The sequence below is a fragment of the Dendrobates tinctorius genome, unplaced genomic scaffold, assembly GCF_039654945.1.
Source record: "Dendrobates tinctorius isolate UK_male_01 unplaced genomic scaffold, ASM3965494v1 ptg000073l, whole genome shotgun sequence".
In the NCBI taxonomy this organism is placed as follows: Eukaryota; Metazoa; Chordata; class Amphibia; order Anura; family Dendrobatidae; genus Dendrobates; species Dendrobates tinctorius.
In genome coordinates this window covers 26921057-26934819 of record NW_027361741.1, presented here as the reverse complement: position 1 = coordinate 26934819, position 13763 = coordinate 26921057, and the positions used below count along the sequence as shown (strand labels likewise).

The window sequence follows — 13763 nt, the reverse complement described above, 5'->3', positions numbered from 1 at the left end:
ACTTTAATAGGGCTATTTGAGCTAAATGCGTATCCTTTATTGAATGTGCTTAGAGGAATACAATACAAGCTGTAATCAATGTGGTTTAGTAGATGGCATTACACTGTGTGATGCTGCCGGTCTGGGGATGCACACCCTCCTTCACATATTTCCTCCCATATTGCAAATTAATGTTAGTTTGTGTTGCCCGGTAAGTTTATCAGAGGCAGGGAAATTAGATTGTAAGCTCCAGTGTCGTTATGAATGCATCATGTAATATGTAGAAATAAATATTGATCGCAGATATCTCACCTGTCATATCTCAGAATGCTCGTTGAGATCATTTTCTGTGCAATCCCCACTACTTCCACCTTTTTAATATCCTGTCCCAAAATAACAAATTCAGTTCTAAATGTCCATATTTGCATTTAATCTGTCTGATCTCCAGGGAGTGATTGTAAAGTACAACGCTGGATATTGTGCGTTAAAGTGCCAGGATGAACGGTTGTACCGTTTTATTTTTCATGTGTCATATCCTTTTTACAAAAGCATACAATAGTAATATGTAGAGAAATGAAGTTCTAGCTCTCAGAGTTCCATTGAGTCGTGACTTTCGGGTCGCTCGACGAACACTGGAGCCATCTGGGAGGTCACAACCTGCAGAAGACCAAGCGAAGCGGTGCTAGAAACAGAAGTAGACTGGTAAGTATAATCCAAGAGGCAGGAAACTTTGATTAGTTGCACCACTCCAGCATTGCAATAAAATAATCAGCTGGAGTGGTGCTTTCCATATAACAACATTTGTGTGTGTCTGCATATTTCCACCATTTCTGAGTGGGAAAATCTAACACCAAGAGTCACTTACCTTCTATGTTATTTTTAAACACTGTCAGTATTTATAGTGTCTGTGATATTCTTTCAATGTCAGATATTTCACATAGTAAACAAAGTACGATAGTCATAATAAAATTACAATTCAAAATTATGTGTTTATGATCCAACAATAGTTAGCTCTAGTTCTACTCCTTAGTGATGACTGCTATACATCCATGGCAGCTGTGCGCCATTTCGGTATGGAGCAGGCTCAGGAACTGAGCCTGTTCCATGCGGTGTGTCCTCTGGCTGTGTTACATAGTAATTAATGCTGTCAGAGATAGATTCAATCGCATCAGTTTAACCTCTTACAGTTGTGCTCAAAAGTTTACATACCCCGGCAGAATTTTTGTTTTCTTGGCCTTTTCTCAGAGAATATGAATGATAACATCAAAACTTTTTCTACACTCATAGTTAGTGGTTGGGTGAAGCCATTTATTGTCAAACTACTGTGATTTCTCTTTTTAAATCATAATGACAACCCAAAACATCCAAATAACCCTGCTCAAAAGTTCACATACCCCATTTCTTAATACCGTGTATTGCCCCTCTGACATCAGTGACAGCTTGAAGTCTTTAGTGGTGGTTGTGGATGAGGTTCTTTATTTTCTCAGATGGTAAAGCTGCCCACTCTTCTTGGCATAAAGCCTCCAGTTCCTGTAAATTCCTGGGCTGTCTAGCATGAACTGCACGTTTGAGACCTCCCCAGAGTGGCTCAATGATATTGAGGTCAGGAGACTGAGATAGCCACTCCAGAACCTTCACTTTGTTCTGTTGTATCCAATGATAGGTCGACTTGGCCTTGTGTTTTGGATCGTTGTCATGTTGGGACGTCCAAAGTACATGCCATGCGCAGCTTCCGGACTGCTAATTGCAAATTTGCCTCCAGTATTTGCCAATAATGTGCTGCATTCATCTTTCCTTCAACTTTCACTAAGTTTCCTGTGCCTTTGTTGCTCACAAATCTCCAAAATATCAGCGATCCACCTCTTTGCTTTAGAGTAGGAATGGTGTTCCTTTCATCATAGGCCTTGTTGACCTCTCTCCAAATATAACGTTTACGGTTGTGGCCAAAAAGTTCAATTTTGGTCTCATCACTCCAAATTACCCTTGTTCCAGAAGTTTTAATGCTTGTCTCTGTGCTGTTTTGCATATTGTAGGCGAGATACTTTGTGGCATTTGCGCAGTAATGGCTTTCTTCAGGCAACTCGACCATACAGCCAATTTTTCTTTAAGTGCCTCCTTATTGTACATCTTGCAACAGCCACAATGCTAGTTTTCAGAGAGTCCAGTACTTCAGCTGATGTTATTTGTGTTTTTTTCTTTGCATCTCGAACAATTTTCCTGGCAGTTGTGGACAAAATTTTTGTTGGACTCCCTGACCGTGGTTTTGTTTTTATAGAGCCCCTGATTTTCCATTTGTTAATCACAGTTTGAACGCTGCTGACTGGCATTATCAATTTCCTTTGATATCTTTTTGTATCCCTTTCCTGTTTATACAGTTCAACTACCTTTTCCCGTAGATCCGGTGACAATCCTTTTGCTTTCCCTTAACTCACAATCCAGAAAGGTCAGTAGCTGGATGAAAGATGCAAGAGTCTTTCTGGATCCCAGAAACTCACTCAGCTTTTATACACACACTGATTACAAGCAAACAGTCTATATACCGCACACGATGTGTATGACATGTATACACCATACACTACACTCTATACACCACACATGATGTGTATGACCTGTATACACCATACACTACAGTCTATATACCGCACACGATGTGTATGACCTGTATACACCATACACTACACTCTATATACCACACACAATGTGTATGACCTGTATACACCATACACTACAGTCTATACACCGCACACGATGTGTATGACATGTATACACCAAACACTACACTCTATATACCACACACGATGTGTATGACCTGTGTACACCATACACTACAGTCTATACACCGCACACGATGTGTATGACCTGTATACACCATACACTACAGTTTATATACCACACACGATGTGTATGACCTTTATACACCATACACTACACTCTATACACCGCACACGATGTGTATGACCTGTATACACCATACACTACTGTTATGAGCTCATTTTCTCCTTCACTTTTGATGTCCGATGAACTCCCTCTGCTGGTGAAAGGAGGTAGAGAAATTGATTTGGATGGGAAAAACCTGTCATCTGAACAGGTGGAGTGTGATTGGACATCCGGAATCTCTGAGTGGATATAAGGCCGCCGACGCCCTGCTGGGTTGCTGGTGATCCTCTCTGCTCTGAGCTCTGGCCTCCAGTTTAGTCCTGTCTACTAAAGCTAAGTTTTTGCTCTGCTATTGTTCCATGAGATTTTGTCTGGTTTACTTAGTGTTTGTGTTCAGCCAGCCCTGGTTGGGACTGGCTGAACTCCATTTTTGTTTCTGATCAGTTGATCTCTTTGCTCTGTTTTCAGAATATACCTGAGTGCTGATATAGTGATTTTGAAGTCTAGTGACTTCAGGGCTTTTTCTATCAGACGTGTTGGACATTATTTTTTGGCAGGGTTTTTGCGTGATTGCAGACAGTTGCGTTTCTTTCCTGTCCTATCTAGTTAGTGAGGGCCCCATCGTTTGCTCAGCCTGTCTTTCTGTCTGTGTTTGTGTTTTCATCTGTTTTCACTGTCAATACATGTTGGGGCTGTCTATTGCTTTGGGGTCTGCTCTGGGGCAGTTTAGATTTCCCCTTTCTTTCTTTAGGTTTATTTAGTTCTCCGGCTGTGAACGAGGTGTCTAGGACCACCATAGGAACACCCCACAGCTACTGTTAGTTGTTGTGAATAGGATCAGGGGTCTGCAATCCGCTAGCTACCAACCTCTCCGGTTTTCTGGACTTAGCTTGTATTTTTGTTTTTTCCTCCGGTGACTCATTCATAACACACTACACTCTATACACCGCACACGATGTGTATGACCTGTATACACCATACACTACAGTCTATATACCGCACACGATGTGTATGACCTGTATGCACCATACACTACACTCTATATACCGCACACGATGTGTATGACCTGTATGCACCATATACTACACTCTATATACCGCACACGATGTGTATGACCTGTATACACCATACACTACACTCTATACACCGCACCCGATGTGTATGACCTGTATACACCATACACTACAGTCTATATACCACACACGATGTGTATGACCTGTACACACCATACACTACACTCTATAAACCGCACACGATGTGTATGACCTGTATACACCATAAACTACAGTCTATATACCGCACATGATGTGAAAATAGCCATTTTTCATTAAGCTGGGGCTATATGTCGACTTTGGCCATGAAACAGTGGCTTCTATAATGCAGGTGAATGGGGTCGCATTGTGACCCGAATCAGAACTAGTTGGATTTTTTTTTAAACTTGATTTTCACAGTTGCAATACCTTGTGGGTCATAATGCAACCCCGTCAATGGAACAGCAGCAGCCTAGAGCAATGTTTGGCCGTTTGTGTCACAGTCAATGTCACCTTCTTTGATGTAATGGACGTGAAGGGTATATAAATGCTATTCAAAACAATGTATATATTTTATATGACATTTTCTTAGTAAATATTAATATAAAACTGATTAGCTGTGGTCCGGGGGGGGGGGGGAGCCAACTTTAGGACCCTCTTAAATCCCCAAATAGTCACTTTACATTAAGGCTATGTGCCCACGTAGCGTTTTCCATGCAGAATATTCCTGAGCGGAAACATACACCCTCCTCCCAGGAAAACGCATGCGTTTTATGAAGCGCTTTTGTAAGCATTTTTGTTAAGCGTTTTCCTATGCGTTTTTGCTATACAATTGAATGTATGCGGAAACGTGTGCGTTTCTGCAAAATTAATGAACATGCTGCGTTTTTTTCCACTTACCGTTTCCGCAGCGGAAAAAACGCACCATTAGCACAACATGTGCGGATTCCATTATGTTACATTGGATGCCTTTCTTAAGCATTTCCACAGCAGAAACGCGTGTCTAAAAGCGCTGCGGAAACGCTTAAAAAAACGCAACGTGGGCACACAGCCTAAAAGAGAGATATATGACTGAACTGCAATACCAGACACAGCCCATAGACAAGAGGGCACTAACAAAGCAGAACTTTTCACAATCCCATTAATGTGGTGACCTCATATGTGCAGCCACTGGGAATGGGGAACCTGGTACCCCATGGATGATGGGGTCCTTAAGCCTCCTGCATGACCTAATATTAGCTCAATTATTGATCAAATCTAGCATCACAAATTAGGATTTAGTTCAGAAATAGCCATAAGATGTTCTGCATCAGCTTGCACCTGCAAACCAAACCATATCACTAAGTAGAGGACATGGAGCATAGTCCTATTAGTCCAAAACTTTACCTACAACCTCTTCAACTTTTATGGGAATATTTGCTGAATATGTCAATATTGGCCAAGATGTTCTGCAGCAGCTTCCACCTTTACAAAACACACACGGTATCATCAGGTTGAGTTGAGGCCAGGCCTTATAGTCCTACTTGGTAAATTACTGCATCATTTCTATCTACACACTGTAATTGTTCAACTTCTATGGGACTACAAGTCCCAATACATCAAACACTACATGTGGCCAAGATGTTCTGCAGCAGCCACTCATCTACATTTACCAGCATGTCATAAAAAACTTGTCAACTAGACACAGGTTGCAAACCTTATAAAGTGCAACCTTGCCAAGATGTTCTGCAGCAGCAACGCAAGGTAACAATTTGTTAGCAGTCCAAAAGTTACTGTTGTGGGACTATAATCCCCAGCAGGTTTCAGGTAAAGAGTAAAAAGCTGCAGCTGCTGGAGAACTAGAAGTCCCAGCATATAAAGCTGGATTAATAGGGAATAGTAGAAGTGCCTGTGGACTACAAATTCCAGGATATCTTAGATTCACTAGATGCATAGTTTGGAGCTAACCATAGTGACCCTTGGAAGATGTTCTGCAGCAGCAGCAAGGTAGTAGTACTCACACAGCTCTGCCAGAATGTCTCCTCCAGGATCTCCTGCTGAACATGGTCCTCAGGGAAGGTGTGGGGATCTCTCGGTGCCCAGAGGTCCCCTGTCCTGCTCTCAGCTCTCTCGCTTCACACAGTCACCTGGAGGCTTCAGACAGAGTTCAGAGGCGTGTTTACATAGCACGCTGTACATGACAGCCTCTGAACCCTGTCTGAACTTCGGCGCGCTGCTGGGAGCCATAGCAACGCCAGGGGTCTCAGCCTGCTCTGCAGTGTCCCGCCCCCTGTCAGCTGTGTGTGGCCGCCTGGCCTGCCAGCCACTCTCAAAGTTCTACTTCTTTCACTGTGCGCCCCTGCTTCTAGGGGGGGCAGCTGCCCCACGGTGGGTACGCCCATGGCTGGGGTTGGGAGTTCTAGTTCTCCCTGTGCCTCTGTTGCATAGCACTTATCTGGCTGCAGGGGGCGGCGCCGCGCTGCCGCCCCCTCTCTTCAGAGACTGAGTGTCGCCCGAGCTGATTTCTCAACTTGGTTCATGGAAGATGTGGCCTTGCCGGGAGTCCACATTTCACACCCTTGTAGCCACATGACTGCTGTTCCCAGCACAGTGCGTACGCTGTAAGGATTTGCAGGTCTTCAGTCACATAGTGACCCATAGAGGGACTGCAAGCTTGTGAATTTAGACCGGACAATGCCTTTAAGGTTCATTCAGCAGTGATTTACTCCCTGTGATTCCGGAGCTCCATGCTGGTCGCTGCAGGCTCACGTAGAGTAGAGTAGAGCCCTGCCAAAAGCCTCTGCATTGTCGTGGTGACAGGCTTAAAAAATCTTTTGGTCAAAACAAAAGCTGATGACTGTGTATGTGATATGATGTTAATGTGTGTTTGGTGGTGACATGGTGCAGAAGTGGAGTTTTTCCAAGAGTTCAAGGTGGGACTGTGGAAGGTTCTAAGGGTGGAGTGGGGGTGGAGGCGGAACTGGCGGTGGAGCCTGGGCAGAGTCTCAAGGGGGCCCCAAAATTTGGACAGTATGGGGCCCCGAAATTCCTAGTGGTAGCCCTTACGAGTGCACTCGCATCATTTTTGAAGAAGGAGACACTTTAGGAAAATGATAGCAGAATCTTTTCTGACATCTTTCTGGACGTCATTGGCAACGACTTTGACAAAAAAGTAGCTTCCAGGCGGAAGCCACAAGAAGAATGAAATGGCCACTTCTTTTAGCTGCTTCACAACTTTTTACGCCTGAAGCAGTTAAAAGAATAGAAAAAAATAACCCATATGCACAGCAAGTCTTTTTTTCACATTGTTGTGCATTTTGTTAATTATTTTTATTGTTTTTTAAATAATTTTTTCAGGCAGGTTCTAAGCGGAATCCATCTGAAAAAGGAATTGTGGGCACATACCCTTAAGAGGGGGTTTTACACATAGCGATATCGCTAGCAATATCGATAAAGCGTCACCGATTTTGTGACGCAGCAGTGATATTGCTAGCGATATCGCTATGTGTGATACTTGCCTCCGACCGGCTCCCCCGCTGTCTGTTGCTGATCGCGCGTGATCAGCTGGGTCCATTTCTCGTCGGGCGCTTCTTGCTGGGCTTCCTGCTGGCGCTGACGAGCGACGCGTGGACGCAGGTGGGAGGACGTCAGCATCGCTGCGTGTGAAAGGTAAGTAACAACCGCTGCTGCATCGCTACATCGCTAGTGAGATCTGCCTGTTTGGCAGCTCACTAGCGACCATTTAGCGATGCACCAGCGATCCTGACCGGGTCGTATCGTGGTCGGATCGCTGGTGCATCGCTAAATGTAAAGGGGCCTTTAGGGATCTCTTTAAATCCAGACTGTTCGAGCAGGAGCCCGACTGTTCTTGGCCATCAAAGCACCTGCTATGCTCGCACAGGATTCCTAAAACTAATTTGCAGCGTTTCCTTATTTGTTTAGAGATCTGTCAATTAACCTGAATCTGGAAGAGAGAATCAGTAGTGGAACTGCCCAACAGACATTTCTCCATGTGCCAGGTTCTTTTAAAAACTGTGCTTTCTCTGCAACCCTGCAGGATTTCAGAGTATGGCTTCATTTAGACATTTGTATTTCACGTACGTGATCTATCCAAGTTTTTCCCAGATAGAACCCTTATCCATTATAGTCTGTTGTGGTGTTCACATATCTTTGTGTTTTTGTGGAGTTTGGCTAAAAATGGAGACATGTCCATTTTTGACCCGAGTTATGGATCAAACACTCGTATTCAAATCAATGGGCTAATAAACAATACAGACAGTGAAAGGATGCCATCCATGAGTCATTCAACTGCATTCCGTTTTTCATTATTTATTAGGTAGCAGAAACTTGGAAATGTATTTATTTTTTTGTATATGAGCATAACGGATAAAACTCTTATGGCAAAAATAGACACATGGGCAAAACATGGGTAAAATTCAGATGCACAACATTTATGAAAAATGGTCAGTTTCTTTTGTAGTAAAAAAACATAAAACAGACATCTAAATGAGGACTAAAACATAATTCTTTGTAATGAGATAGCCTGATACTGTTCCTTGCTGCCTGTGGATAGAGCAAACTAATCTAATTTCCTTTTATGATGGAATCACTGACTGGGTGGATTAGGGAAATGCGATAGAAATAGTATATCTCGACTGCAGCAAAGCATTTGCTAAGCTATCTCATACTATCCTTATTAAAAAAAATGACCAAGTATGGAATTGACAAGGCTACGGTTAGGTGGATTCATAACTGGCTCAGTGATCGTACTCAAAGAGTGGTAATAAATGGTTGCACATCTAATTGGAAGAGTGTATCAAGTGGGGTACCACAAGGCTCTGTTCTGGCCCCAGTGTTCAATATTTTTAGAAATTATCTAGATAAGGGAACTGAACGTAAACTATTCATATTTGCAGACGATGCAAAGCTAGGAGGGATAGCTAAGACTGGAGGTACCTTCAAACTCTAAGGTTGTGTTTCCACTTTCCGTATTGCCGGCGCTTTGGACGCTGTGGAAACCCCCTTTCTACGCGTGGTGGTATCACCGCATCGTATCCATGGACTGTGTAATTTATCTTGCGTAGACGGAGCATCTGCGCAAGATAAATAAACATGCTGCGGTCTAAAAAGACGTGCCCCATGTCTGTAATTTCAGGTGTGTCCCACATTCTTGCAAGCATAGTGGAGACGGAATTTCATAAAATCCCCTCCACTATGCTATAACATCTGGACGCTGCGGATTGGATGCTGCAGCTGTATGCAGCGTCCAATCCTCAGCAAATCCTGGTGTAATCCTGAACGTGGAAACATACCCTAACATTCTATGATTCTAATCTAACAGCTTCCAATTAACCAATTGTCAATAGTAGATGTTTTTTGTACTGCCTTTTGTTTTTCTGTATAAAATTGACATAGACCTTGCAGTCCTCTCTACCACATGGAAGAAAGGACAGAAACTTGATTGCCATGCATTGGAACTAGCAATCGTGAAAATCAATTTTGTGCCCTATAGATCTCCTTACACCAACCTTGCACTCTCGACAAGGATAAACTTCACCCTTTAGACCCACTATCACATATAACACACAGCACCAAGCATCCCCGTTAACAGTTTATTGGGATGGGAGCCTAATCTATGGAGTTTTCTTTGGTAGACTGCACTTTATTGTCCAATACATGGGATTTTATAATCACTTTAATGCAGCTGTAGCGTTTAGGGTCAAGCCAACATTTTCTTTGTATCTATCTACATCTTTCAATTATCTTTTATTGGTTTGTTGCTGACAAGAATGATACATACCAGAGCTGACTGTTTGTAGTTTGTCTGTGAAACATGTGATTCTAAGCTTCAGTGGAAATCGTGGGTGAAAATTTTACATTAAGAAGACTAAAATAAAGGCAGTTTTGTCAATAAAACCTGGCAGCACAGTCCATATATTTGTCTGCAAGCTGAACTATTGATCAGTCAGATCAAACTGTAACATTTCCTTTTGGGAATGTTACAATTTCCTATTTGTTCTGTTTTGTAATCTATTTTTCCTGAATAGAATTCCCATTATATGTTAGAAGAAATGCAAATAAGTTCCCAGTAAGATACAAGTAATTAACAGTGATAATTGGCTGTTTCCTAGTATCTAGATTCCCAATTCACATTACATCAACTGTTCGTCTAGTAGTTTGCTTTTTTCAGCTAGAGGAATCTAGTCACCATTTCGCTACCAGCAAATTCGTAGAAATAGGTTTTCATCATAATTTAGCTTTTATTTTATCTTGAAAGGATTGTGCTATAGTAATTTAGTAGTTGATTTGTTACAGTAATGTGTTATTTTGCTACTTTAGCACCCTCTGGTGTTTTAAATGTAGATTTACATTTTTCATAGAATTTTGGAAAATTCAGGTTGTGCTCTTATCTCTTAATTCATTTGTAAACCTCCTCTGTGCGCCGAAAGCTTGTAAATATAATTTTTCTGGTTAGCCAATAAAGGTATCACTCCTAGAATACTTTTGTCATTTTTGGGCATAAAAGTATGTACAGCTATTTCTCTGGCTGAGGCTAGTTTCACACTTGCTTTTTTTTGCAGCGCGTTTTTCCCGCAAAAAAACGCATTAAAAAAACGCATACAAATGCATACAAACGCTGCGTTTTTTTCCAGCATTTTAATGCGCATGCAGGAAAAAAACGCAGCGTTTTTGCGCGTTTGTATGCGTTTTTTGTGCGTTTGCGTTTTTTTACAGATTTTGGAAAAACCCCACAAAAAAGAAAATACAACCATTCAACAACACACAAGACCAATGGGACTTCATTGTGGGTGTGGTATGTTAATATATATAGACCTTGTCTACAGTATTCTTCACATTTGCTTGATTCTTCTCGTGACCATGGATCTGCGCTGGAAGAGTTTTCACTTCAACTTGGATTTGGACATCGCGATGGCTCAGGCGTATGCAGTTGCTTGCCATGAACAAAGGAAGAGAGAGAGGCAGCGAAGACGGCGGCGTATGTGGATACATCCGATTGTTGAACTCCGGGAGAGCCGTGGGGCATACCACACCCTCTACAGCGAGCTACGTGCAAACCCGGAGAAATTTAATGATTATATCCGGATGTCCCACGAAAGTTTCATGGATTTGCTTGCTCGTGTCCAACAATCCATCCGGAGACAGGACACACAGCTCCGTCGTGCGATTCCTCCTGAGGAACGGCTACTGGTGACATTACGGTATGTTTTAAAAACAAAGGGGTGTGGTCTGATGTTTTTTTATGGAAATTTAGTATTCAAAACCTTGGGTAATTAGTTTTCGTGAATGTACTAATATCTTATTTTATAGTTTTTAAAAATAATATACATAAATATTAATTTTACTTCTTTGTCTGTTCACAGATTCCTGGCGACTGGAGAAACCCTATCCTCACTACACTTCCAGTACCGTATTGGAATCTCTACCTTGTCTGGAATTGTTGCTGACACCTGCTGGGCTCTCTGGAATGTTCTTTGCCCAGAATTTATGCCCCTGCCCACCGCTGAAAAGTGGATGGAAATTGCTGACAAATTCTGGACAGTATGCAATTTTCCCAACTGTTTGGGAGCTGTTGATGGGAAACACATACGGATCATCAAACCCCAAAGAACGGGATCTGAGTACTATAATTACAAAAAGTACTTTTCAATAGTACTCATTGCAATTGCGGATGCCGGATGTATGTTTGTAGCAGTGGACATTGGAGCATTTGGCCGTGGTAATGACTCGCAGGCTTTTAAAAACTCAGACATGGGCCGGAGGTTGTATGGCAACCAATTTAATTTCCCTATGCCACGGCCTCTTCCTCACACCGAAGCTCCGCCACTGCCCTTTGTAATGGTTGGCGATGAGGCTTTTCAAATGTGCAGAAACTTACTGAAACCCTACTCCAGCCGGGACTTGGACCACACCAAAAAAATATTTAATTACAGGCTGACCAGGGCCAGAAGAACTGTCGAGTGTGCTTTTGGGATTCTTGTTTCCAGATGGCGAATTCTGGGCACGGCCATTAATCTTAAACTTGAAACAGTCGATGAGGTGGTGAAGGCCTGTGTGGTTCTACATAACTTTGTGATGGCTAAAGAGCACCCGACCTTTGAACTGGACGATGATGCTCCTAACCCATTGCCTGAATTCACTCAGCACACTCTCAGGTCATCCGTTGAAGTTGGCCAAATGAGGGACAAATTTGCGGCCTACTTTATTTCTGATGTAGGACGGGTGCACTGGCAAGATGAAATGGTGTAATGTTGTTGTTTATGGTAATAAAAATCCTTATTTGATACCATTACTGAGTGCACTATATTTTTTAAACTCCAATTAATTAAAAAACTTCCCATGTATAACTGAATTTTTTTATGTTCACACACCTGGGCAGGTAAATACACATATGAGTTAAAATTCAGCATTGCTAGTCTGCGTGAAATATATTGGAATGAGCAAAGCTGCAGGCCATGAATCATGAAACAATTTTTTTTTCAATCGAAAATTGTGCAACTAGTTTAAAACAAAGTATGTGATTTTCTCAAAACACAACCCTCAAAACCCAACCCAAATGAAAGTCCATGGGGAATACAAGTAAGTTACACTAGGCCTTGGAATGACTATACTAGGCCGTGGTATTTCAAATATGAGTATATTAGGCCTTGTGCCTACTAGTATATTCATATGTGAAATACCACGGCCTAGTATAGTCATAACAAGGCCACAAGGCCTACTCGATTTTGGCAAACTAGTATCTTGTTTCACAAAACTTGACAAGTTTCAACAGTTTGGTAAAACTAGAGTTATTACACTAGGCCTTGTAATGACTATACTAGGCCGTGGTATTTCAAATATGAGTATAGTAGGCCTTGGGGCTAGTAGTATAGTAATATGTGAAATACCACGGCCTAGTATAGTCATACCAAGGCCTACTGTAATAACTCGATTTTTAACAACTAGCATCTTGTTTCACAAAAAACAAACTGGTGAAACTAGAAAGAAACTTATTTTTTAGACAAGTTTCAACAGTTTGTTTTTCATGAAACCAGATTCTATTTGGTAAAAATAGAGTTATTACACTAGGCCTTGGAATGACTATACTAGGCCGTGGTATTTCAAATATGAGTATAGTAGGCCTTGGTGCTAGTAGTATAGTAATATGTGAAATACCACGGCCTAGTATAGTCATACCAAGGCCTACTGTAATAACTCGATTTTAAACAACTAGCATCTTTTTTCACAAAAAACAAACTGGTGAAACTAGAAATAAACTTATTTTTTAGACAAGTTTCAACAGTTTGTTTTTCATGAAACCAGATTATATTTGGTAAAACTAGAGTTATTACACTAGGCCTTGTAATGACTATACTAGGCCGTGGTATTTCAAATATGAGTATAGTAGGCCTTAGTAGTATAGTAATATGTGAAATACCACGGCCTAGTATAGTCATACCAAGGCCTACTGTAATAACTCGATTTTTAACAACTAGCATCTTGTTTCACAAAAAACAAACTGGTGAAACTAGAAAGAAACTTATTTTTTAGACAAGTTTCAACAGTTTGTTTTTCATGAAACCAGATTCTATTTGGTAAAAATAGAGTTATTACACTAGGCCTTGGAATGACTATACTAGTCCATGTTATTTCACATATGACTATACTAGCCCTTGGGTTTGTTTTTAACATGTATTTACCCATCAGTGTGTGTGAGCGGCGCAAACAACATTAATGAAACTTATTAATGGTGAACCACAAATGTAAATTTATTTTTTATCACAAAAATAAAACTAAAAATTATTTTTTACGGCGTTTGGGGGCAGATGGTTTCAATTTGGGGGTGTGCAGGGAATATGCAACACTTGCAGTTGAAGACGGTGTTTGAGGGGAAGGGGC

At 41.6% G+C, this 13763-nt stretch overlaps 1 long non-coding RNA gene across 1 annotated transcript; it reads right to left on the bottom strand.

The window, feature by feature from the left end:
- Window positions 1–479: 479 nt before the first annotated feature.
- On the bottom strand, window positions 480–5934 carry LOC141096315 (uncharacterized). Its single transcript, XR_012233650.1, has 2 exons — window positions 5888–5934; window positions 480–661 (listed from the first exon to the last, which is right to left on the bottom strand). It is a non-coding gene; the product is annotated as an uncharacterized lncRNA (long non-coding RNA).
- Window positions 5935–13763: the final 7829 nt, after the last annotated feature.